A 27,993-nucleotide genomic window follows, 5' to 3' on the forward strand; every position below is an offset into this window, starting at 1 on the left:
CCCCGTAAGTGATGTCACTTGCAGGAGCCGGCGCTGGTCTCTGAAATCCAGGTATTCATCTTACAATGCGCACTTTAGATAGTGTAGGTAGGGAAGGATAATGTCACACAAAGTGTGGGAAACACTTAGTGCAACACAAAGGGAAGGAGGAAAGGGAGCCCAGACTCTAGGGAAAGGGGTGAGTGGAGACCTCCTAGGCTGATCTGATGTCACCCTGTCTCCACTAACGTCCCTATATTGGTTCTTCAACAATCGCCGCACGCGAACCTAAACTTTGTATTTCCCTGGCGCTTGGCCCTGTATAGTGAAGGGGGGAATGAGCGCTAGTCAGTTCCCATTAAACACTAAAGACAGCAAGGGGAGACAGACACGGGTAAAATAGCTTGCTTGAGTCGACTTCAGAGACATCGCAACACGTCCTCTCAGCTCCAGGAGGAAGCAAGCAGACTGCACCAGTTCCAAGCCTTCACAAGGGGTCATTTGAATATAACCGGCCCCTCCCTCTAACAACAGTCAGTATTTAAACACCCAGCCTGGGTGTCAATTAGCCAGAGGGAGGTAGCCGCTGTGTCCTAGAGTAAAACAGCTAAGAAGGTGTCTGTAATGCCAAAGAGATCTTCTGCAACCAACTGCAGGGCAACTGCCTGTCACTTCTGACACACCCGTGACAGATAAGGAATTTTTAAGTAACGTATATTAGAAAATAGATTAGATTATGGCATTAAATAGATAGGCATTCAGAATGAAAATTAATTTGTATTTTGGACCATCCTTTTCATTTTAGGTTTCCCAGTCAGTACCTTCAGCTTCTTTTACAAAAAAGTCTAATGCTACCAGAATTCTGATTTTCTTTCTCTGTGCTACAATGTATCTAGCGATGTGAGTAGTTTGTTCCTTCATTACCTCCAATGCAAACTCTGCTCTTCTAATCTATTGCTAAGTGCCGGCATTCTCCCTCCTTCCAATAGAGTCCAGAGTAGACGAACTGCAATAGATTTTAGGGAGAGACAAGTTTAAAAATTAAAACAAGAGCTTTATTGGTCCATATCATTTTATTGGGTCGATAAAATTGACATTATGATTAAGGTGGTTTCCTGGTGGATTGATTGCAGCTCTGCTCGTTTTCACTGTCTCCAGATTTCTGCCTACATTGGTAAAATATGAGGCTCTCAGAACAATTATTGTCTTCTGTTCTACAGGGACACTCGGATTTAATAATAACACGCAAAAGGTTAAGACATTTGGTCAATACCGCGGTCTGCATGTCCAAGTCCACGAGTGATGAGCTGGACTCTTCCTAAAGGGGGATCCCACTGTTGGAAACTAATTTGATTAAAAAAAAATCTGGTTTGGACAACTGCAGGAAATATTTAGCAAAATCATAAGATGCAGCCTTGGTGAACCATCCCATAATACACATTACTATAGAAAAATTGTTTTCTACTTTTTACAGTCATAGCATTGAAAAATGTTTGTTTCAGGGGCACAAATTCCATTTGACTGAGCAACAATGGAAATAAATTTTTCATTTATATACTTTATCATTCTATGTTTGCTGTTACTTTAAGAACAGCTCCTCTCGAGGACACATTAATCTACAAAAGTAAAAAAGCAAATCTTTATTTTCGGGAGGTTTTCGATCTTTATAATATTCTGTGTTTTTCAGAACTTGCTGCATTTGTTCACGTGGAGAACTTCCAAGTAGAAGGAATCTGTATTTCATCATTCTGTCCTTTCTGTAATGGAAACCGTCTCTCCATGCACTGATTTCCTGCTGGGCTTGATCTTATACACTGCTATCAATTTAAAGAAGCAGAATAGCAGTGTAAAGTATAGAGGAGGGACAAAGCCGCAGCTTTTAACCGCTGAAGAGTCACGAGATGCATTTCAGACTCCAACAGGTAATGGCTATAAGATGTGTCCTTTTCAAGCAAAACGAAAAAGCAGCTAAAACTACAGATTTAATTAATATGGCTACAACTTCTTACCTACAATGTTTTCCCTACAGAAATCTAGTTAACTGAGTGACAACTTTTGTGACAGATGTAATTGTTGTGATATCAGTTGTTACCCAGCTTTCTAAGAAACAGGTATAGCAAAAAAATAAGAAAATTAACCAAGGGACTGCAATGGGGGTGAAAGTGTTCTCTATGGGATATAGTGTAAAAAGGGATATTTCACATAGATTTTTCACCTATTAATGGGGGGAGATCCAGGGAAAAATGGAAGTAGGATCTTTTTAAAGGTTTAGAAACCAGGACAGATTTGAAGGAGCCAGTGGGGAGGAGGATTGGAGAGGAGGAGGCTGTGATTTCCTTCTTACATTGATTCTACATCTGATTTATGAGCAATTCAGTCCAGTGGATGGGATCGAAGACTCACAGCAGGTAACACGGACGTGGAAGCAGAATATAATGCAATGCCAGTATCCGTCTCCCTTTTCAATATTATGTCTGTGTAATAAGGCAGCGGGATGACGCTCGCTCTGACTGTGGTCCATACATCACTCTATAGACTGCGTATAATGGAGATTTAACACTTGCATTCCTTGCACATAATGGCCATTGTTGTGCTTGTCCGGCATGCACAGAAAATATTACCGCACTACATAAGTGCCCAGGATTGAGGTACACAACATAGAAACAGATTTCTTTTACTCACTTATATAACATCATTGATTCAACAGTGCTTTACAGACATCATCATCATCATCACTGTCCCCATTGGGTCTCGATATCTAAATTCCCTATCTGTATGTTTTGAAGGAAACCCACACAAACACGGGGAGGACATATTCCTTGGAGATGTTGTCCTTGGTGGGATTTAAACTCAGGATCCCAGTGCTGCAAGGCTATGTTGCTAACCACTGAGCCACCAGGCTCAATACAACCTATGACCAGGTGACCCCATTAGACGCTTTCCCCATTTATCTTATTCACAATCCCAACAATGTTAGTAAACTTGTGGGCTATGGGCTCTTCTGTCCTGAGAGAGGTGAGTGGTAATGTCATAAAGCAGTAATAGCGTGGAGCCCATTTTGATATTTGCTTTTTGTCCAATTCTGCTCTGTACAGACCTGCCGATTTCTTCATTGGTATATGCCTCAAATGACTGCTTAGCTTGGCACATTTGCTACTGAATGGGATTATCCAGAAAATTGATACTGATGGCTTATCCTTAAGGACTCGTTCACACGACTGTATTTTGGTCTGAGTGCTGTCCGTAAAAAATGGACCAATTTATTCAATGGGGTACTGCAAACTAGTATTTTTTTCCACTTTTTCTGTGGAAAAAAATTGAAGCATGCATTCCTTCTGTAAAGCGGATGAATGTCGTTCATTCAAGTCTATGGGTGCGCAAAAAAAATTTGGATGCCATACAAGGCCACAGTATAGGATCCGATTTTTATGGATACATTACAATTCTCTAACATAGCAAACTTCAAATGGTCTTGTAAATAATTAATAACTGCTGTAAAAAAAACATAGATTATATACGGATAACAAGTTAGAAAAATATTGTTCGAGTTTTCTGGATGTTTTTTTTTAAATGAGTGGTCATTAATATTAGATTGGTGGAGGTCTGACACTGATCAGCTGTTAATTGTGTAGTGGCCGTTCTGCCGCAGATCAGCTCTTATTCACTTACAAGTACACCTGTCATCTCAGGTGAGTTTACAGAATAAGCTGTCCTGTGTGTATGTGAGGAATAACACTATTTCTGGCCATTATATGACTTGTCTCCTGCTTTTCCCCAACGTTTTAGCCTCTTCAGCCTTTCTCTCTATTTCATTTTTAGTTTCTGAGATAGTGGTTGGACACTAGTTGCAGATGTCTGACATACACAACAAACATGAGGGATTCCTGTCTCTATGTAGCACATGTTGAGAGTCATGGAAGACATTATACAGCAGTACTATTATGATAACGTAACAACTCACTCTGTAAAATAGGTAGCAAACTAAAAATTGCAACTGACCCTGCCAGTTCCTGAACAGACTAGAGATCTTGACCTCGCAGTCTCTAGTGGTTCCTGCATAAACTGAGATAGCCCTAACCAAAGACTAGACAATGGCAACTCGGACCTATGCTGCCTGAAAGGCGATGGTGCACTTCATGTTCCTCCTAAGGACCCGGAGGGCAGAGCAGAGTGCAAATTACCTACAGAAGGTAAAGTGTGCTGAAATAGAAAGAGATCCCAGAGTGAGTGACACAAACCACAAAATACAAAATAAAAGATTAAGTACTGTGAGGCAGTGACCAGGATCGTATACGAGGGACGTTAAATATCCCCCAGAATGTGTACAGAGACCTATTAAATCCATTGGAGTGCATTGCAGTCACAAACTCAACTGCGGCTGCAATGCATGAATGAAGGTGAGCATTGACCTGGTCAGACTATCTGGCTAAGGCAGATTAAGTAAAACCCGGCAGGGCCTTCATTTCTTGGAGGAGGCTACAGGAAGGCAGTAGGGCGGCCTCCTCCTTCCAACCCGGGTTTTCCAGTGGCTCTTGCCACAGGTCCTTTAAAAACCCTGCACTAAGGATTAGTGTTGTTCAGTGTTGGGACCTGCTAGAAACATAGCAGGAAAGTTTGGTGGGCCTGTGTGTAGCTGAACCCACGCCTGGGAAGGCTCTGCACCCATCAGGCTCTGAGGGGCCTGGCGCGGCCGTTGCCCACGGCAACCGTTGTATAAGGACTCATGTTAACCCGGCTGTGAACTGGAGGACTTTTCTGTTTACCCGTGAGTTGCTGAATAAAAGCTGCTTATGATGGACTTGCTTGGGTCACTGCCTCAGTTACTGCACGGTGTGAACACCGCCGCCCTACAGTACGTACTGTTAAATAATATGCCGCCTACTTCCTAAAAAGAAACAGAAGATAGGTGCAGGGTAAAGAATAAAAACAGCAAAGAGATAAACCCTAGCTGGTCTTTCACTGACAGGCTTAAACTACAACAGTATGGCTGGACATCCAAATGAGACTATCACCAGCGGGAAATACCAACATGGGGGAAGTATATAAAGCCACATCTGAAAGGTGATAGGGCAGACAAATGAGTGAATGAAAACACCTGTTACCATAAAAAGATTGAAGCAAGGAAAACAGAAACCAAACACCCATAGAAAAGGTGTATCTGCTGTGGCTCGGCAGACAGAGTATCCGACCACACAGCACAGGCTCAAGGGTTCGAGCCCAGACGCATGACAAGTACTGAGCTTTATAGCTGTGAATCCAGCACTAAAATGAATTAAATATCTTGAAAGAAGCCTTTCTACTCCCCCTCACTTCTCCATTCACTTTAATAGCAGTTTTTTTCTGATCAAAGAAATGTCAGTCTTTCTATACGGATTTGAGCTGTTTTCAGAGTGGATGAGGGGTTCAGGCAGGGGTGCATTAAGAGTAGCAAGGGCCCCGGGCAGTTTAGAAGGCCCCCCCCCCCCAACACACACACACCTGATGTATCACATGTCACATGATCCCCTGTGATAGATCATGTGATAGTTCACGTGAAATTAATTTGGCACAATATTAATATATTAATTATAATAATTTTTTTAAGGATGTGTGCCCAGTATGCGTTTTTTAAGCGTTTCCGCAGCGGCAATTCCGCTGCAGAAACGCTTAAAAAAAGGCTTGGTAGAAGGTCTGCCATGTTCCCCAATGATAATCCGCATGTGGTGTGCACATGCTGCAGAAATTTCCGCTGCGGATTATCATTGCGGAAAAATCCGTAGCACTACCAATTATTTTGCGGAAGTTCTGCGTTTTTGCCGCCATTGACTTGCATTAGATCGCACGATATCCGCATCACTGTATGTGCACATGCGGAATCCAAGCGTTTCAATGTGCGGATGGTACCCGGGTTTGGAGAAGAGGAGACTCTCATCTGGACCCAGGTACCATAGAACCTGTAAAAAAAAGAATAAAATAAAAAATAAATATTATACTTACCTTCTGATGGCCCCCGGTGTCTTTATCCGATGCGTCCTGGCTTGCCAGCAGCTCGCGGTAGACTAAAGGACCTGTGGTGACATCATTTAGTCATGTGACGGGTCACACGACCGCTGACGTCTGCAGGCCATCAGAAGGTAAGTATATATTTAATTTTTACCATTCTTTTACGGTCACGCTATATAAATCCATGCTGGTTGCATGGATTTATATAGTGTGACCAAGTTGTCAAGCACTTTCCAAGTGATGCTAAAATCGCTTGGGAAGCGCTTGTCAACTAGCATGCAGAAATGCATGTGAAGAACGCTTCACATCCGCATGTCCCTGGCAGAAAAAACACATGTACAATCCGCATGTACAATCCGCATGTACAATCCGCATGCGTTTTTTCTGCCAGGGAGATGCAGAAACGCTCAAAAAAATCCGGAGCATTTCAAATCGTGGGCACATAGCCTTACATTAATTGTATGACTCAATATTGAGCACACGTAGCCATCTATAAACAGCGGGAGGCCGCACGTAGCCATCTATACACAGCAGGAGGCCGCACGTAGCCATCTATACACAGCAGGAGGCTGCACGTAGCCATCTATACACAGTAGGAGGCCGCACGGTGCCATCTATATACAGCGGGAGGCCGCACGTAGCCATCTATACACAGCGGGAGGCCGCACGTAGTCATCTATACACAGCAGGAGGCCGCACGTAGCCATCTATACACAGCAGGAGGCCTCACGTAGCCATCTATACACAGCGGGAGGCCGCACGTAGCCATCTATACACAGCAGGAGGCCGCACAGCGCCATCTATACACAGCGGGAGGCCGCACGTAGCCATCTATACACAGCGGGAGGCCGCACATAGACATCTATACACAGCAGGAGGCCGCACGTAGCCATCTATACACAGCGGGAGGCCGCACGGTGCCATCTATACACAGCGGGAGGCCACACGTAGCCATCTATACACAGCTGGAGGCCGCACGTAGCCATCTATACACAGCAGGAGGCTGCACGTAGCCATCTATACACAGCAGGAGGCCGCACGCAGCCATCTATACACAGCAGGAGGCCGCACGTAGTCATCTATACACAGCAGGAGGCCACACATAGCCATCTATACACAGCGGGAGGCCGCACGTAGCCATCTATACACAGCAGCAGGCTGCACGTAGCCATCTATACACAGCAGGAGGCCACACGGTGCCATCTATGCACAGTGGGAGGCTGCACGTAGCCATCTATACACAGCAGGAGGCCACACGGTGCCATCTATGCACAGTGGGAGGCTGCACGTAGCCATCTATACACAGCGGGAGGCCGCACGGCGCCATCTATACACAACGGGAGGCCGCACGTAGCCATCTATACACAGCAGGAGGCCGCACGCAGCCATCTATACACAGCGGGAGGCTGCACGTAGCCATCTATACACAGCAGGAGGCCGCACGTAGCCATCTATACACAGCGGGAGGCCGCACGTAGCCATCTATACACAGCAGGAGGCCGCACGTAGCCATCTATACACAGCAGGAGGCCGCACGGCGCCATCTATACACAGCGGGAGGCCGCACGGCACCATCTATACACAGCGGGATGCCGCACGCAGCCATTTATACACAGCAGGAGGCGACAAGTAGCCATCTATACACAGCAGGAGGCCGCACGGCGCCATCTATACACAGCGGGAGGCCGCACGTAGCCATCTATACACAGCGGGAGGCCGCATGTAGCCATCTATACACAGCAGGAGGCCGCACGCAGTCACGCACACACAAATATATTTTGAAACACAAAAATACATATAAACAGACATCACACAATGATATCTGCCTGCACACACACTCACTCAATCACACACACACTCTCACACACTCTCTCTCTCACACACACACACACACACACTCACACACACACACACACTCTCACACAGACACTCTCATACACACACACACTCTCTCTCACACACACACACTCTCTCTCACACACACACACTCACACACACACACTCTCACACACACACTCACACACACACACTCTCATACACACACACACACACACACTCTCACACACACACACACGCACACACTCTCACAGACACACTCTTACACACACACACACTCACACACACACACACTCACCATCCCCCGGCTCGGCTCCAGTCCTCCAGCTCCTCTCCGGTGCAGCAGTGAAGCGCGCACTGCGTGACGTCACACTAGCAGACACGCATGTAGCCATCTATACACAGCAGGAGGCCGCACGCAGTCACGCACACACAAATATATTTTGAAACACAAAAATACATATAAACAGACATCACACAATGATATCTGCCTGCACACACACTCACTCAATCACACACACACTCTCACACACTCTCTCTCTCACACACACACACACACTCACACACACACACACACACTCTCACACACACTCTCATACACACACACACTCTCTCTCACACACACACACACACACACACACACACTCACACACACACACTCTCACACACACACTCACACACACACACTCTCATACACACACACACACACTCTCACACACACACACACGCACACACTCTCACAGACACACTCTTACACACACACACACACACACACACACTCACCATCCCCCGGCTCGGCTCCAGTCCTCCAGCTCCTCTCCGGTGCAGCAGTGAAGCGCGCACTGCGTGACGTCACACTAGCAGACACGGCCGCACACAGGGCCGTGTCTCCTAGCAGTGATGCGGTTGGGCCAGCACACAGGGAAGTTAACAGTTGCAGTGCTGGCCCGGCCGAAGAAGAAGTAGCGGCCGTACGCCGCTGCTGGGGGAGCGGTCCGGAGGCCCCCCCCCTCTGACTGCGGGTATGTGCCACGGCCCAGCACATATTATAATGAGGGAAATCTGGCCATGGACCCCCCAGAGCCCCAGGCTCCCTGGAGCCCCGGGCGGTAGCCCAGATTGCCCTCATTATAATCCGCCTATGGGTTTAGGAGATAGGGGATCAAACAAAAAGTGGCTCATAAGTGGAGAAAGAAGCATATTTCTCTGATAAGATATATCACGGTGTTTTTTAAATTTGCTTGTACTAATAATTTATGCAAAGTTTGTTGAAAAGACAGTGACCATTTAATTGGAGTGAACAAAAACATGGTGGTTTTTTGGCTCAGTACCCTGTTATCAGCTGACTGGGGCTGGTGCCGGCTGTTGGACCCCATGGATATGATATTGATGGGGAGACCGAAGACCTGTTGGCTAAACACCATCAAGAATAATGTCAGAATGAACATTAAGCAATTGAAAGAAGATGTGGAGAAAAGGGAAGCATGGCGAATAATGGCCTATAGAGTATCCAAGGGTCGGACACGATTGAACAGATAGAATAAGAATTCCGTAACTTAATACACTGTCTGAACCCACTGAACCCACTGTCTGAACATACACTGTCTGAACCCAGGATCGGACCCTCTTACTCTGTAAATACTTGGATTGACTTGGGATGCCATACGAGTCATAAAAAGCAAGTAGTTATTTCCTGCCTTTATTTACCATCTCATTGATCTGTAGGGAGTTACAATACCTTCAACTAAAAAAGAAACAAACCCAGTCATTGTAACAAGCAGGTCCCCAGACCACCATAAATCCCTACTTGTGATTATTCCAGCTCTTTGTGTCTGTTCCTTTAAGAACCTGAGTAACATGTTCTGTTTTGTAATCCATTTGTAATTACGATACATTTTTATTTTATTTTCCAAAGTGCCTCTTTAATTTCTGACTTTCGGAGAAGCATTATCCACCTGCCGGGGAGACCTGTTGATGCACCTGTAGGACACTTGTGTTCTGAGTTCAATCTTAGAAAAGCGCATCTTCTGGAAAGAGAATTCCAATGCACAATATCAAACAGAATCTCTTCTTACAGAGAAAAACTGGAGGATCCGACAAACATTGTGTTACTGCGATAAATAATTTAAAGGTGAGCTAACCCCAATGTTTTATGTTGTCCCAAGCGAATTATCGAATTAACGTGTACAGAAACATATCTATATAAAGAATGTATAGAGAGAGATTTTATAGTTCATGCGACTGATGGGAGTCGCAGTGATCAGTCAATAGGCTTCGCCAGGTGAATATTGTCTTTGTATTAGTGAAGATGTGTGAATGCAGCCCTGGAAATACAATTGAGGGCGACATCAGTGAGACTGTGATATTACAATGTAAGATTTTTAAAAAATAATAAATATCCAACATAACAAACATAGACATGTATGGTGGGTGAGCCAATAAAAAGGAATTACCCCCAAAGTGGAAGCAATAAAATGTGATATCTGAATAACAAAGATGTACGGTATACACCTAGGAAACTTGTCACAGAATAAAAAAGTAATGGACAATAAATTATTCCAACATTGTAAGTGACATATATATACTAAGTTGCAATCAAACGTAAAATGAATCCAAATATAAAGGAGGTATAGAAATAGGAATTAAGGTGCCAACAGTACTAATGTCCCACGCAATAAATAGTATAAAGTGCAGATAATACACATGATAAAAAGAACATACAGTAGTGGCCAAAAGTATTGGCACCCTGCAATTCTGTCAGATAATACTCAGTTTCTTCCTGAAAATGATTGCAATCACAAATTCTTTGGTATTATTATCTTCATTTAATTTGCTTGCAAGGAAAAAACACAAATGAGAATGAAGCAAAAATCAAATCATTGATCATTTCACACAAAACTCCAAAAATGGGCCAGACAAAAGTATTGGCACCCTCAGCCTAATACTTGGTTGCACAACCTTTAGCCAAAATAACTGCGAACAACCGCTTCCGGTAACCATCAATGAGTTTCTTACAATGCTCTGCTGGAATTGTAGACCATTCTTCTTTGGCAAACTGCTCCAGGTCCCTGATATTTGAATGGTGCCTTCTCCAAACTGCCATTTTGAGATCTCTCCACAGGTGTTCTATGGGATTCAGGTCTGGACTCATTGCTGGACACCTTAGAAGTCTCCAGTGCTTTCTCTCAAACCATTTTATAGTGCTTTTGGAAGTGTGTTTTGGGTCATTGTCCTTCTGGAAGACTCATGACCTCTGAGGGAGACCCAGCTTTCTCACACTGGGCCCTACATTATGCTGCAAAATTTGTTGGTAGTCTTCAGACTTCATAATGCCATGCACACGGTCAAGCAGTCCAGTGCCAGAGGCAGCAAAGCAACCCCATAACATCAGGGAACCTCCGCCATGTTTGACTGTAGGGACCGTGTTCTTTTCTTTGAATACCTCTTTTTTTTCCTGTACACTCTATGTTGATGCTTTTTCCCAAAAAGCTCTTCTTTTGTCTCATCTGACCAGAGAACATTCTTCCAAAACGTTTTAGGCTTTCTCAGGTAAGTTTTGGCAAACTCCAGCCTGGCTTTTTTATGTCTCGGGGTAAGAAGTGGGGTCTTCCTGGGTATCCTACCATACAGTCCCTTTTCATTCAGACGCCGACGGATAGTACGGGTTGACACTGTTGTACCCTCGGACTGCAGGGCAGCTTGAACTTGTTTGGATGTTAGTCAAGGTTCTTTATCCACCATCCGCACAATCTTGCGTTGAAATCTCTCGTCAATTTTTCTTTTCCGTCCACATCTTGGGAGGTTAGCCACAGTGCCATGGGCTTTAAACTTCTTGTTGACACTGCGCACGGAAGACACAGGAACATTCAGGTCTTTGGAGATGGACTTGTAGCCTTGAGATTGCTGATGCTTCCTCACAATTTGGTTTCTCAAGTCCTCAGACAGTTCTTTGGTCTTCTTTCTTTTCTCCATGCTCAGTGTGGTACACACAAGGACACAGGACAGAGGTTGAGTCAACTTTAATCCAATCTTTTTGCTAGTGTGAACATGCTCCTATTTCTTGCATGTGTACCATCTTAGATCTCAGTTCACATTGCTTGGTTGGTTTAATCCATGTTAACTGGCTGCAAGTGTGATTTAGTTATTGCCAACACCTGTTAGGTGCCACAGGTAAGTCACAGGTGCTGTTAATTACACGAATTAGAGAAGCATCACATGATTTTTCAAAGGCTGAGTTCACACGATGCGTTTTTCATGCGTTTCCGCGGCGGTTTTGCAGTTGCGTAAACGCCGCGGAAACGCATGAAAAACGCATGGTAGAAGGGCAGCAATGTTCCCCAATGGAAATCCGCATGTGCTGTGCCCATGATGCGGATTTTTCCCCAGCGTAAACGCTGCGGTCAAAAATCCGCAGCATGTCAATTAATTTTGCGGAAACGCTGCTCTTTTGCCGCCATTGACTTGCATTAGACCGCATGGAATCCGCATCACTGTATATGTTGATGCGCTTTTCATGCGGTCTAATGTGCGGATGGTACCCGGGTGTGGATGAGAGGACTCTCATCCAGACCCAGGTACCATTAAAAAAAAAAGAATACAATAAAAAATATATATATTCTCACCTTCTGACGGCCCGCGCTGCGTCCTGCCGGCTTCCCGCGCACTTCGCGGTTGAATGAAGGACCTTCGCTGACGTCAGAGTCATGTGACGGGTCACGTGACGCTGACGTCGGAAGGTCCTAAAGTCTTCACTGCCGGCAGCCGGGACCGATGAAGCAGGACACCGGGGGCCATCAGAGGGTAAAGTATAGATTTATTTTTTATTTTTTGACATTCACACACTATATAAATCCATGCCGGTTGCATGGATTTATATAGTGTGAAGTTGACAAGCACTTTCCAAGTGATGCTAAAATCGCTTGGGAAGCGCTTGTCAACCCGCATGCGGAAATGAAAGTGAAGACCGCTTCATTTCCGCATGTCCCTGGCAGGAAACCGCATGTACAATCCGCATGCGTTTTTTCCTGCCAGAGAGATGCAGAAACGCTCAGGAAAAAATCCTGAGCATTTCTGCATCGTGTGCACATGCCCAAACAGTGCCAATACTTTTGTCCACCCCCTTTTTTAGGTTTGGTGTGGAATTATATCCAATTTGGCTTTAGGACAATTCTTTTTGTGTTTTTTCATTGAAGACAAATTAAATGAAGATAATAATACCAAATAATTTGTGATTGCAATCATTTTCAGGAAGAAACTGAGTATTATCTGACAGAATTGCAGGGGTGCCAATACTGTATTTAGGCTCACCCATCAAACACCCAACGTGAGTTTCACCAAAGCTTATATATATCACTTAGAATCTTGGAACAATTTATTGTCCATTACTCCCCCAAGTTTCCATATAAGCAGCTCACTACATACACAATTATACAGCCATCAGTAGGGAGACCTCACTACATACAGAATTATACAGTCACCACTAGGGAGACCTTACTACATACAGATTTATACAGTCACCACTAGGGAGACCTTACTACATACAGATTTATACAGCCAACACTAGGGGGAGCTCACTATATCTATGCATAGCCTAGTCAAAGTCAATTCTTTTTTTTGTCTCTTAGTATTTGCTGATGTTTTCTGTGCCAAGTACACATGCTCACTGCGTACATATTTATATAGCCACTACTAGGGGTAGCTCACAGCATACATATTTATATGGTCACCAATATGGGAACTCAACCACATACAGTTGCATACAGCCACCAATAGAGAATTCAGTAAAGACAGATTTATACAGCCACCACTATGGGGAGCTCACTACATATAGATTTATACAGCCATCTCTAGGGGAGCTCACTACATACAGAGTTATATAGCTACCACTAGGGGGAGCTCACTGCATACAGATTTATACAGACACCACTAGGGGAGCTCATTGCATACAGATTCATTCAGACACCACTAGGGGAGCTCACTGCATACAGATTTATACAGCCACCACTAGGGGGAGCTCCCTGCATACAGATTTATACAGCCACCACAAGGGGGAGCTCACTACATACAGATTTATACAGACACCACTAGTGGAGCTCATTACATTCAGATTTATACAGACGCCACTAGGGGGAGCTCACTACATACAGATTTATACAGACACCACTAGGGGAGCTCATTACATTCAGATTTATACAGACACCACTAGGGGAGCTCACTACATACAGATTTATACAGACACCACTAGGGGAGCTCACTGCATACAGATTTATACAGACGCCACTAGGGGAGCTCACTGCATACAGATTTATACAGACACCACTAGGGGAGCTCACTGCATACAGATTTATACAGACGCCACTAGGGGAGCTCACTGCATACAGATTTATACAGACACCACTAGGGGAGCTCATTGCATACAGATTTATACAGACACCACTAGGGGAGCTCACTGCATACAGATTTATACAGACACCACTAGGGGAGCTCACTGCATACAGATTTATACAGTCACCAATAGGGGAGCTCAATGCATACAGATTTATACAGACACCACTAGGGGAGCTCACTGCATACAGATTTATACAGACACCACTAGGGGAGCTCATTGCATACAGATTTATACAGACACCACCAGGGGAGCTCACTGCATACAGATTTATACAGTCACCAATAGGGGAGCTCAATGCATACAGATTTATACAGCCACCACTAGGGGAGCTCATTACATACAGATTTATACAGACACCACTAGGGGAGCTCACTGCATGCAGATTTATACAGACACCACTAGGGGAGCTCATTGCATACAGATTTATACAGACACCACTAGGGGAGCTCACTGCACACAGATTTATACAGACACCACTAGGGGAGCTCCCTGCATACAGATTTATACAGACACCACTAGGGGAGCTCATTGCATACAGATTTATACAGACACCACTAGGGGAGCTCACTGCATACAGATTTATTCAGCAATCTCTATATGGAGCTCACTATATATAGATTTATTCAGCCACCACTAGGGTGAGGTCACTACATAAATATTTATACACCTTACAATGAACTAAAATAATCAACAAAAAATCGGTAAGGATAGCTCCTCCAGTGGTGGCTGTAGGCAAGTGGGATACCATCATGGAGCTCGCTGCCTGGAGAAATTTGGAGCTCTGTATAAGGAAAACAAATCTCTAAGCTCTATAAATATAGTTGAATAAATTAATTGGCAAAACAAACAAAAAAAGCCTAAAAGTTGACATTTACTTTAAAGGGATCAAAGATATAAAATAATTAGGCAGTTTACACTGTGATGTATTGTTACATTTTTGTTTGTTGATTTGATTATGTTATTTAGTGTAATTTTATTGTAAAACTGTCTCAAAGACCTGATTCCCAGCATGTGTCACATGTATATGTGTGATAGATGGAGCTTTATGAGTAGATAATTTGCAGAAGTGAATGATATCATGTGACAACAGTTCCCCATGTTATGCTCCAGGAGGCGCTCTGTATGATCACCGGAGTGTTTAAGATAAACTACTATTTTCCTGGGTCAAGTCAATATTCCATTGCAGCCCAGTGGTCACATTTTCATCATACCGCAGGATCAATCACAACAATTTTCAATGTAAAGTAAGAAATATGGTGAATTGATATTTCCAGCCTCCTTTTTTTTGTCTCGGTAGGACTCCATCATTGTGCTCCCGCTGCACCTTCCTTTATTCTCTTGACTTTGTTAATTACTGTACCCACTGTCTTTAATTAAATCTACCCTGAACGAGTTCAGCTAGAACTAGCAACAATATCCCCCTGCAGGAGAGCGCCGTGCCGCAAATCAAACCAAAATAGACCATTGGGAGGGTGATGGGCACCGGCTGCGCTAGTGAAGAGTTGTGCTGCCAGATCCTGCACGGATGTTATGCTGTAATTATAGCAATTGTGTTGTTTTGTAGACACTGTGTTGTTTTACTGATGATGCTTTATAAAGAAAACTGATGAACTAAAAGTAGATATAGACACAAGACACGCAGCGATGCAGACAAAATGAATGTAATATACTGTACATACACTGCCACGAACACACACCGGAACATCAGCAAACACACCGAGATACATGCACAAATGGATACACCTGTGACCACTAAAAATTATATTGAAAAGTAGTTTATTCAAAGACAGTATTTTTTTGGAGAGGTCACACACACCTGTAATATATTTCATTGGCTTCAGTGTATTGTAAACTATGTGGAAACAATCAACAAGTAGACTATCTACTGGACCAACAGTCCTGCAGTTATGATTGGTGCTGTAACCATGGAAGAAATTGCATGGTGACTAATGTTTATTTTCTTATTTTATACCAAACCTGCCCATACATAGCACTCATCCCAACACTTGTTGACAGTTTCCAGCAAGAAGCAAATTTCTTTGTACACTCTGCACATAATACAATAATTTTATACTAGTTAATGTAGCTGCACCTTTAAGAGCAAGATGTTGCACCCTATGAGCAAAGACTGTGATATTGTACCTTTGTTTCTTCAAGAAATTCCTTATTGACCTTCAGTTCAGCCTCATTAGAGAAAGATTGCGCAGCTCAGGCCGGAGTATTGTAATAAAGATATTCTGTCAGTGATAACTAATTGTGCGTGTAGAGAATAAACAAGGTCATCTGATCGCTGTCGTCAGCAGGATCAACAATGTGTCACGCAAACCAAAAATGACAACTTGTCTCTTCCGCCTCTACATTTGCTCTGTGCAGTCTATTCTCCTCTGTGCAGTCATTGTGTGCAGTCTCGCCCTCCTGTGCAGTCACTGTGTGCAGTCTCGCACTCCTGTGCAGTCACTGTGTGCAGTCTCGCACTCTTGTATAAATGTGGGGTTTTTCCTCCTCTGCGGTCACTGTGTGTAGCCCTTCCTTCTAAGTAGTCACTGTGTCTAGTATCTTTCATCTGTGCAGGCTGTGTGCTCAGTCTCTCTCTCCTGAGCTGTCACAGTGTACAGTCTTTTCCTCCTTTGAGGTCACTGTGTGCTGTCCCTTCCTTCTGTGTAGCCACTGTGTGTAGTATCTTTTTCCTGTGCAGGCTGTGCGCAGTCTCTTTATTCTGTGCAGTCACTATGCACAGTCCTTTGCTCCTATATAGATAATGTCTAGTTTCTTCCTCCGGTGCAGTCACTGTGTGTAGTATCTTCCTTCGGTGCAGACACTCTGTGCAGTTTCTTCATCCGGTGCAGTCACTGTGCGCAGTTTCTTCCTCCGGTACAGTCACTTTGTGCAGTTTCTTCCTCCGGTGCAGTCACTGTGCGCAGTTTCTTCCTCCGGTACAGTCACTGTGTGCAGTTTCTTCCTCCGGTGCAGTCACTTTGTGTAGTTTCTTTCTCCTGTGCAGTCACTTTGTGCAGTTCTTTCCTCCGGTGCAGTCACTGTGCGCAGTTTTTACCTCCGGTACAGTCACTTTGTGCAGTTTCTTCCTCCAGTGCAGTCACTGTGTGCAGTTTCTTCCTCCGGTGCAGTCACTTTGTGCAGTTTCTTCCTCCTGTGCAGTCACTGTGCGCAGTTTCTTCCTCCTGTGCAGTCACTGTGCACAGGTTCTTCCTCCAGTGCAGTCACTGTGTGCAGTTCCTTCCTCCGGTGCAGTCACTGTGCGCAGTTTTTTCCTCGGGTGCAGTCACTTTGTGCAGTTTCTTCCTCCGGTGCAGTCACTGTGTGCAGTTTCTTCCTCCGGTGCAGTCACTGTGTGCAGTTTCTTCCTCCAGTGCAGTCACTGTGTGCAGTTTCTTCCTCTGGTGCAGTCACTGTGTGCAGTTTCTTCCTCCGGTGCAGTCACTTTGTGCAGTTTCTTCCTCCTGTGCAGTCACTGTGTGCAGTTCCTTCCTCCGGTGCAGTCACTGTGCGCAGTTTTTTCCTCCGGTGCAGTCACTTTGTGCAGTTTCTTCCTCCGGTGAAGTCACTGTGTGCAGTTTCTTCCTCCGGTGCAGTCACTTTGTGCAGTTTCTTCCTCCTGTGCAGTCACTGTGCGTAGTTTCTTCCTCCTGTGCAGTCACTGTGCACAGGTTCTTCCTCCAGTGCAGTCACTGTGTGCAGTTCCTTCCTCCGGTGCAGTCACTGTGCGCAGTTTTTTCCTCGGGTGCAGTCACTTTGTGCAGTTTCTTCCTCCGGTGAAGTCACTGTGTGCAGTTTCTTCCTCCGGTGCAGTCACTTTGTGCAGTTTCTTCCTCCTGTGCAGTCACTGTGCGTAGTTTCTTCCTCCTGTGCAGTCACTGTGCACAGGTTCTTCCTCCAGTGCAGTCACTGTGTGCAGTTCCTTCCTCCGGTGCAGTCACTGTGCGCAGTTTTTTCCTCGGGTGCAGTCACTTTGTGCAGTTTCTTCCTCCGGTGCAGTCACTGTGTGCAGTTTCTTCCTCCGGTGCAGTCACTGTGTGCAGTTTCTTCCTCCAGTGCAGTCACTGTGTGCAGTTTCTTCCTCTGGTGCAGTCACTGTGTGCAGTTTCTTCCTCCGGTGCAGTCACTTTGTGCAGTTTCTTCCTCCTGTGCAGTCACTGTGTGCAGTTCCTTCCTCCGGTGCAGTCACTGTGCGCAGTTTTTTCCTCCGGTGCAGTCACTTTGTGCAGTTTCTTCCTCCGGTGAAGTCACTGTGTGCAGTTTCTTCCTCCGGTGCAGTCACTTTGTGCAGTTTCTTCCTCCTGTGCAGTCACTGTGCGCAGTTTCTTCCTCCTGTGCAGTCGCTGTGCGCAAGTTCTTCCTCCAGTGCAGTCACTGTGTGCAGTTCCTTCCTCCGGTGCAGTCACTGTGCACAGTTTTTTCCTCCGGTGCAATCACTTTGTGCAGTTTCTTCCTCCTGTGCAGTCACTGTGTGCAGTTTCTTCCTCCGGTGCAGTCACTGTGTGCAGTTTCTTCCTCCGGTGCAGTCACTTTGTGCAGTTTCTTCCTCCTGTGCAGTCACTGTGTGCAGTTTCTTCCTCCGGTGCAGTCACTGTGTGCAGTTTCTTCCTCCGGTGCAGTCACTTTGTGCAGTTTCCTCCTCCTGTGCAGTCACTGTGTGCAGTTTCTGCCTCCTTTTGAAGCCACTATGTGCAGTCTCCTTTTCCTGTGCATTCACTGTGTGCAGTATCGTTCATGATATTTGCTTGCACCCCATAGCAGACACAGACGGATGAGGGCCCCTATGCCAGGACAGTCTGTGAGCCCCTTTATATGTCTGTGACATAAGCTGCTTGCTCCTTTAGAGGTGATAGTGGCCCCCCTTACCTCTGTCTGCCTCTGCTTGCACCTATCTGCCTCTTCACGCCCCGTCAGATTGAATGGGTGACTATCTTTTGACAACGATTTAATACCCATGTTAGAAAAATATAATATTATCTATTAGTCCTTAATAATTGTAAGTGCATACTACTTCTCTATATATATATCATAACACAACCTTAGAACATGCTGTTGTCCCAGGAAACAAAGACATATATGCAGATATAGATAAAAGATTACTTTTTATTGAAACAATAATTTTTTTTTATAAAACGTTATTAATACAAAGGAAAACACAACAAAAAATGGTGGTTCACCTGTCAGGATGTAATTTAAAGCTAGCAAATAAATAGATTATCTAGGTTGATACAGCTCATATACATATAATTGTTACGCTCATGCCCGGACTAACTGGCGTGAGTGTGGTTAGTGATCCCACTGGACCATGAACCGAGGAGTGCCTGGAGGGGCGTGACTAAGTATCAACTCGGTCCGAACAAGGTCGCACGGCGGCTCAGTCGACTGCGTCAACCAAGGATGAACCAAGCAGAGGGACCCGGTGCTACTCCAGGTCAGCCCCGGTCACAGCTGTTGACCCACACCGGTGAATGCAGGAATGGGCAGGCACAGTTGGTATGCAGACAGGTGGGTACTGGCAGGCACGGCTGGTATGCAGACAGGCGGGTGCTGGCAGGCACGGCTGGTATGCAGACAGGCGGGTACTGGCAGGCACGGCTGGTATGCAGACTGGCAGATACTGGCAGGTATGAACGCAGGCTGGATAGGGACCAGTACAGACTGGGATACAGGAACAGAGCGATGGGTGCGGTGGACTAGCAGAACAGAACCGCAGATGTGGTGAACAAGTAGAGCGAAACCGCAGGAGTGGTGGACAAGAGAGAGGAGCGAAACCGCAGGTGCAGTGAACAAGCAGAGCAGAGAGAAACCGCAGGTGTGGTGGACAAGCAGAGCAGTGAACAAGCAGAACAGAGCGAAACCGCAGGTGCGGTGAACAAGCAGAGCAGAGCGAAACCGCAGGTGCGGTGAACAAGCAGAGCAGAGCGAAACTGCATGTGCGGTGAACAAGCAGAGCAGAGCGAAACCGCAGGTGCGGTGAACAAGCAGAGCAGAGCGAAACCGCAGGTGCGGTGAACAAGCAGAGCAGAGCGAAACCGCAGGTGCGGTGAACAAGCAGAGCAGAGCGAAACCGCAGGTGCGGTGAACAAGCAGAGCAGAGTGAAACCGCAGGTGCGGTGAACAAGCAGAGCAGAGCGAAAGGTGCAGGCAGACAGGACAGGGCTCTCTTCACATGGAACAGACTGGAAAATACAGGAAGATAGTTAGAACACAGGAGGTAGATACGGAGGCAGGGAAATGGGACAAGCAGAACCAGATACACACAAGGTTCTTACAATGAAATACCGAGTGGACACAAAACTCACAAACAGAAGTACAGAGACAACAAGTTGGAGTTAGGTGCAGGTTCAGACACTGCAGGAAAAGGAAAGGTTCTGACATAGAGACAAACAGGTAACGGGCTAGGACACAGTTCAGACAGGAACTGAAACAGGAACAAGATACAGGAACGAGCCTGGGAACTCAGCCCCCAGGGTGGCGGAAACAGACTAGAAGTCAAAGATACAGGCAACAAGCCTGGGTATACAGCCCCCAGGGTGGCGGAAACAGACAAGATACAGGACAGGACCTGGCAACTCAGTTGCAAGGAACACACTGAAAGAAAGTGTTGCTCAGGCACCCCCTACTGGGTGGAGGGGGTTTAAGTATCCAGTGACTCACAGCAATAGGCTGGGGAGGCATTAGGAGTGCGCACACAGTATCTATAAAGCTGTGTGCCCACGATGCCTTTTTAAGCGTTTCCGCAGTGGCAAAAACACTGCAGAAATGCTTAAAAACGCATGGTAGAAGGCCTGCCATGTCCCCCAATGATAATCCGCATGTGCTGTGGACATGCTGCGGAAATTTCCGCTGCGGATTATCATTGCGGAAAAAAACGCAGCACTACCAATTATTTTGCGGAAGTGCTGAATTTTCGCCGCCATTAACTTGCGTTAGAACGCGCCAATTCCGCAAGACTGCATCTGTACTTGCGTAATTGGCGCGTTCTAATGTGCTGATGATACCTGGGTGTAGAGGAGAGGAGAGTCTCATCGACACCCAGGTACCATTAAAAAAGCTGTAAAAAAAGAATAAAATAAAAAATAAATATATACTTACCTTCTGGCGGCCCGCGCTGCGCTCCTCCTTGCTTCCCGGCACTTTGCGATGGAATGAAGGACCTGCGCTGACGTCAGAGTCATGTGACGGGTCACACGACGCTGACGTCGGCAGGTCCTTCAGTGTACCGCTGCCGGCAGCCGGGACCAAGCGAAGCAAGACTGCGGGGGCCATCGGAGGGTAAGTATATATTTATTTTTTTATTTTTTGACATTCTCTCGGGTCACGCTATATAAATCCATGCTGTTTGCATGGATTTATATAGTGTGACCAAGTTGTCAAGCACTTTCCAAGTGATGCTAAAATCGCTTGGAAAGCGCTTGTCAACCCGCATGCGGAAATGCAAGTGAAGAATGCTTCACTTCCGCATGTCCCTGGCAGGAAAACGCATGTACAATCTGCATGCATTTTTTTCTGCCAGGGAGAGCATTTCTGCATCGTGGGCACATAGCCTAAGAATCAGGCAGTAACCGCGCCACCGCCCTAAGCAATCAGACAAGAGACACAGCAGGTACTGGAGCAAAGTGTGCAGCCTGGACTGATAGGTAAGATGGCGGTCTTGCATGGTGGGAGGTGGTAAGCCATGCCAGCACGCCGCCAGGGATGTTACAATAATAAAGTGCAAGTGCTATTTACGGTGAATAGAATGTTGTTGACTTCATTATCCTTACTCATAAAAAGCTGATATAACAGAGAATAGACTGCTAAGAATAACATATATCCACATATACAATGCCTTGTGAAAGTATTTGGCCCCTTTGAACTTTTCTACCTTTTGCCACATTTCTGGCTTCAAACATAAAGATATAAAATTCAAATTTTTTTGGGAAGAATCAACAACTAGTGGGACACAATCGTGAAGTGGAACGAAATTTATTGGATATTTTAAACTTTTAAAAAAAATTAAAAACTGAAAAGTGGGGCATGCAATATTATTCGGCTCCCTTGAGTTAATACTTTGTAGCGCCACCTTTTCCTGCGATTACAGCTGCAAGTCGCTTGGGGTATGTCTCTATCGAGAGGCTTAAATTCTTGCCCATTCTTCCTTGCAAAACAGCTCGAGCTCAGTGAGGTTGGATGGAGAGCGTTTGTGAACAACAGTTTTCAGCTTTTTCCACAGATTCTTGATTGGATTCAGGTCTGGACTTTGACTTGGCCATTCTAACACCTGGATACGTTTATTTTTGAACCATTCCATTGTAGATTTTGCTTTATGTTTGGGATCATTGTCTTGTTGGAAGATAAATCTCCGTCCCAGTCTCAGGTCTTTTCCAGACTCCAACAGGTTTTCTTCCAGAATGGTCCTGTATTTAGCTCCATCCATCTTCCCATCAATTTTAACCATCTTCCCTGTCCCTGCTGAAGAAAAGCAGGCCCAAACCATGATGCTGGCACCATCATGTTTGACAGTGGGGATGGTGTTTTGAGGGTGATGAGCTGTGTTGCTTTTACGCCAAACATATCGTTTTGCATTGTGGCCAAAAAGTTCAATTTTGGTTTCATCTGACCAGAGCACCTTATTCCACAAGTTTGGTGTGTCTCCCAGGTGGCTTGTGGCAAACTTCAAATGAGACTTTTTATGGATATCTTTGAGAATAGGCTTTCTTCTTGCCACTCTTCCATAAAGGCCAGATTTGTGCAATGTACGACTGATTGTTGTCCTATGGACAGACTCACCCACCTCAGCTGTAGATCTCTGCAGTTCATCCAGAGTGATCATGGGCCTTTTGGCTGCATCTCTGATCAGTCTTCTCCTTGTTCGAGATGAAAGTTTAGAGGGACGGCCGGTTCTTGGTAGATTTGCAATGGTCTGATACTACTTCCATTTCAATATAATCGCTTGCACAGTGCTCCTTGAGATGTTTAAAACTTGGGAAATCTTTTTGTATTCAAATCAGGCTTTAAACTTCGTCACAACAGTATCTCGAACCTGCCTGGTGTGTTCCTTGGTCTTCATGATGCTCTCTGCACTTGAAACAGAACCCTGAGGCTATCACAGAGGAGGTGCATTTATACGGAGACTTGAGTTTGCGGCACTGAAAGTAAAGGGGCCGAATAATATTGCACAGCCCACTTTTCAGTTTTTAATTTTTTAAAAAAGTTTAAAATATCCAATAAATTTCGTTCCACTTCCCGATTGTGTCCCACTTGTTGTTGATTCTTCCCTTCAAAAATTAGAATTTTATATCTTTATGTTTGAAGCCAGAAATGTGGCAAAAGATAGAAAAGTTCATGGGGGCCAAATACTTTCACAAGGCACTGTAAATAATTATACAGTGTAAGTGCAGTGAAGAAGGTGCCGTGAGCACCGAAACGTGCGTAGGGGCACTGAACCAAGCGGTGCAATCACACAGGGCAGGTAATTGCTATGCTGTTATGTTTGCATTTTTGATTATTAATTATTACAACTATACACTCTTATGCATATTTACTGAGGTCGGATCTGTGACTTGGATATGTGGCGCCCCTGAGGGTTCGGTCGCCACAGAGGTACTGCATCTCACCCAGAGGTGTGGTGTCTCACTCTCCGGTAAGGAAGGAGTACAGCTCAGAACCCTAACACCTTCATCCAACACATACCTGAAATGGGGGTAGGGCGAGATTGCTCCTAAGGGAGAGCACAGTCCCGGGTCTCTAGCTGGGGGGGAAGAACTATGTAGTGGGTGTGGGTGGAGGAAGTAGCTTAGGGGAGCACATGAGAGGAAGGTATAAAAAGGGAAGCCATCTTAGAAAGAAAGGTCAGTCCAGTCAGAGCAGTGAGAGAGAACAGTCTACAGTTAGAGGAGTGGGGCAGGGCTCTGCAGGAGCTCTGCTCAGGCAGAGGGCCCGAGGAGAGGCCCATGACTGAAGAAAGAGGAGAGGGAGCAGGAAGGGCTCCAGGAACAGAAGAAGGGACGCCAGGGGTATCGGCAGTGCTGGAAGCCACCCGTACACCCAAATCTACTGGGAGGTGGAGGGGTCAGGCCACACAAAGGGGACCGGTCCCTCAACTAGCAGAGAACTTTATGACTCCACTAGAAACCGGAGGCTGCAGTATTTCAAGTCCTGTAGCCAACAGTTCATATCAGTCTCACCAACAAGGTAGCTATAGAGGACCCAGGGGATGGAACAAACGTCGCCCGACAAGGCCCGCAGGTACCGGATTGGGACACTTGGTATGAGGTGCAGGGAGACGGCCAGAGAGAGGACACAGAAGGGAGTCCTGCTAAGTACTCCGGAGATATCTGAGGGTGGACTGAACCCCTCCCTGAGTAAGCGCAGCACGACGAGGGAAGTTACTTTGGCGCCTGTAACTTGGACTGCAATAACCGTGAGTAAAGACCCTGAGGACTGCACTTCATTGTCTCTGTGATTATTGCTGCGCCATCAAACCCTGCACTACAACGCCCAGCATAACCCATACCATCTACACTGCCCTGGAGCTAAGCTCTTCCTGTGGAGAGCCACACCATCCCTGCTGCACTAACATAAGCTCCAGAGGACCTGCTCCGCAGCGGTGGCTCCCCTAGCCGCATACCACAGGTGGCGTCACGAACTTTATACAATCACTATAAATCTCCTATAAATAAACCGCCAGTTATTGACCGCCCTGAATCACGGACCGGGTCACCGCCACTGTGACATCCCCTAGCATTTACCGGCCTGGCACGGGGTACCCCACGGCCCAGGGGGCGCGTCAACTGCATGATCCCTGAGTCATGGGGTTGATTATTGTGGCAGGATATTTCTTGCCTTATACATAAGATTTACTATAACCCCATATGTGCATGATATACATTTTCATGCACACCTGTGACTCGGGACAAGTGTCAGGTACACACGGATCCGTGACCCGTTTTTGCCCCCCTTTTTTTCACATGTTGTTTGCACTGCACTGTTTGTGAGCCTACATCTGGATCTTGTTCTAAATATTTATGAGGAATTTTTCTCTTGTACTGTTGCTAAAATGAGCACAGTTCTTTTACTATCATGTTTGTATGATTAGTGTTTAATAAAATCATGATTACTTCTAAAACGGTAAATGTTTGGATCTTTTTATGACTCTACATTTGTGCTTTGTAGGTATAGTGTAAGTATAAGTGGTAATAGTTAATTGATTAGTCTAAGTCAATTATATAACATTCAAGTGAATGAACATACCAAAAGAGAAAAAGTGTCAGTGCAGCAATAAATCAAAAACATTTACATATTAAAGTCTATCTCTGGAAATCAGCAGGGTTCCTACTGTATGTGCCGCTCCACCCCGATGCCGTTTCACCTCGCTTCTTCCGAGGACGTGTCTTTTCTCTGTTATATATTTATTTACTAGCTTTAAATTACATCCTGACACGTGAACCCCCTTTTTTGTTGAGGTGCCCTTTGTACAAATAGTGTTTTATTTTTTTTTTTTATATTTGTTCAATAAAAAGTACATTTTGATTTATATCTGCATCTATTTCTTTGTTTCCTGGGACAACAGCATGTCCTAATATTGTGTTATTTTAAACAATCAATAAACTGGATTCTGGTTGGTTGTTGTGAGCCTAGAATAACACTGATTTACAGGGACAGGAAGTGTTGTCATGGGGAAGCAAAAAGATGTTCTTATTGAACCCTACAATTTGATATAGAGAACTGAGATATTTGTGACATATTGATTGTCAGAGACTATTTCTGAAGCGCTGTCAGGTGATGGGCACCAGACATATAGGACGCAGCATGATATCATAAGAATACCAGCTGGGAGTGTAATTACTACAGTTTATAAATACAGGATATCATGTTCCAGTTTCTTGGTGTCTTATTATGTAATATTGTAATTGCACATTAATGATCTCTATTCTATATATATCCACAGGTGACAGTCACACGTCGGTTCTGAACGTTCCTGATGAGGATCCTTTGATTGTTCGTCTCAATGTAACCAACACATATTAATAAGAAACTCCCATCAGATTCACAGTTTTCCATGTAACTAAAATTGAGTGATCACTGATGTCTTTTGTAGCCCTGGGTATATATTTTTTATTACTCACTCCCCTCCTTGTCCCCACGGCGTCCTGTGCTTACTCAGGGAGGGGTTCAGCAAATTCCCAGGTCTCTCCGGAGTATGTAACGGGACCCCCTTCTGTGTGTTCCTTCTGGCCGTCTCCCTGCACCTGACACCCAGTGTCTCAGGCCAGGGGCCGCGGACCTTGTCGGGCAACGTCTTCTCTGTCCCCTGGGTCCTCTGTGGCCACCTTTCTGGTGATTAGATGTGGCTTTTGGCTGCAGTACCTGAAATACTGCAGCCTCCGGTTTCCTAGTTGAGGCTTAAAGAACTCTGCTAGTTTAGGGACCGATCCCCTCTGTGCGACCTGACCCCTCCACCTCCGAGCAGATTCGGGCATGCGGGTGGCCTCCAGCACTACCCGTACCCCTGGGGTCCCTTACACGTTCCTGGAGCCTTTCTCCTGCTCCTCTCTCTCTCTCTCTTCAGTCTTGGGCTTCTCTGGCTAGGCCCTCCTCCTGAGCAGAGCTCCTACAGAGCTCCTGCTCCTCTCACTGTCCTCCTCTGACTGAACTCAACTCCCAAGATGGCTTCCCTCTTTATACTATTCCTAACAAGTGCTCCCCTGATTTATTTCCTCCACCCACACCCACTACATGGTTCCCCCTCACTTTGGTTCACCCCACTCCAGCCAGGGACAAGGGCTCAGCAGGGAAGCGACACATCTTGCCCCTCCTGCTGGTCTGGAGTAGTGTAGTGTTGGATGCAGGTGTTAGGGTCCCAGGCAGTACTCCTTCCTTACCTGAGCGTGAGATACCACACCTCTGGGTGAGATGCAGTACCTCTGTGGTGACTGAACCCGCAGGGGTGCCAAATATGCACTATATGGTAGAATTATTTTAATACAGTATTATTTAAACACTAGATGGTGGCCTGATTATAACGCATCGGGTATTCTAGAATATGTATGAATATGTAACTGTACAGTACCGACCAAAAGTTTGGATATGTAGCACCCTGAGGATTCGGCTGCTACAGGGGTATTGCACCTCAACCCAGAGGTGTGATATTCCACTCCCGGGTAAGGATGGAGTGTGGAACTGAGCTCAGTCAGCTGCATGCACTACACACATCCCATTTCCGAGGAACAGACCAACGGTACTCCCACTTAGAAATGTGCAGGTACGACCGAGTCTGTTCCTGGCTGGAGTGGGAGGGGGGTGGTACATCCCAGTAGTGTAGGGGCAGATAGGGGGAGCAGCCTGGGTAAAGTTAGGAGCTCATTGGGTGCTGGTCACCTGAGCTCACACATAGAGGGAGTATTTAAGGTGGGCACCATCTAAGAACAGGGTCAGTCAGTCAGTCTGTCAGAGTGTAACCTGAAGAGAGCAGAGGAGAAGAGCAGCTCCAAGGCCCAGAGAGAGAGAGGAGAGAAAGAAAGACCCAGAGGGGGAGACAGAAGGAACTCTGAGAACCCAAGTACAACCCAAGGGTGAAGAGTTGGCAACAGGGTACCGGATCCCAAACTGGTGGGGGCTAAAGCATACCTCAGCCAGAGACCGGAGGCCGTGGGCAGGATCTGCCACGGCCACCCACTACATCCACCCTGAAGGCAAACCACGTGTAGGGTCAGGGAACCCAAGGCCAAGGGTCTCCCAACAGAAGGCCCGAGGGAGCTGGACCTAGGTGGATCCCTGGTGGGGACGGCCAGAAGAAAGGACAAGAAGGAGGGCTCAGGGACACGCTCCGG

At 45.8% G+C, this 27,993-nt stretch overlaps 1 long non-coding RNA gene across 2 annotated transcripts; it reads left to right on the forward strand.

Moving 5' to 3' along the window:
• Nucleotides 1–1,702: 1,702 nt before the first annotated feature.
• On the forward strand, nt 1,703–27,972 carry LOC141156451 (uncharacterized). 2 transcript variants are annotated; one of them, XR_012247621.1, is made up of 3 exons: nt 1,703–1,901; nt 9,713–9,928; nt 26,112–27,972. It is a non-coding gene; the product is annotated as an uncharacterized lncRNA (long non-coding RNA). The 2 variants fall into 2 exon arrangements; XR_012247622.1 differs by lacking the exon at nt 1,703–1,901 and adding an exon at nt 2,257–2,387.
• The last annotated feature ends 21 nt before the right edge of the window (nt 27,973–27,993 follow it).

This window comes from Phyllobates terribilis, unplaced genomic scaffold (genome assembly GCF_046119375.1).
Source record: "Phyllobates terribilis strain yellow unplaced genomic scaffold, ASM4611937v1 Scaffold_8__6_contigs__length_399053987, whole genome shotgun sequence".
Taxonomy (NCBI): Eukaryota; Metazoa; Chordata; class Amphibia; order Anura; family Dendrobatidae; genus Phyllobates; species Phyllobates terribilis.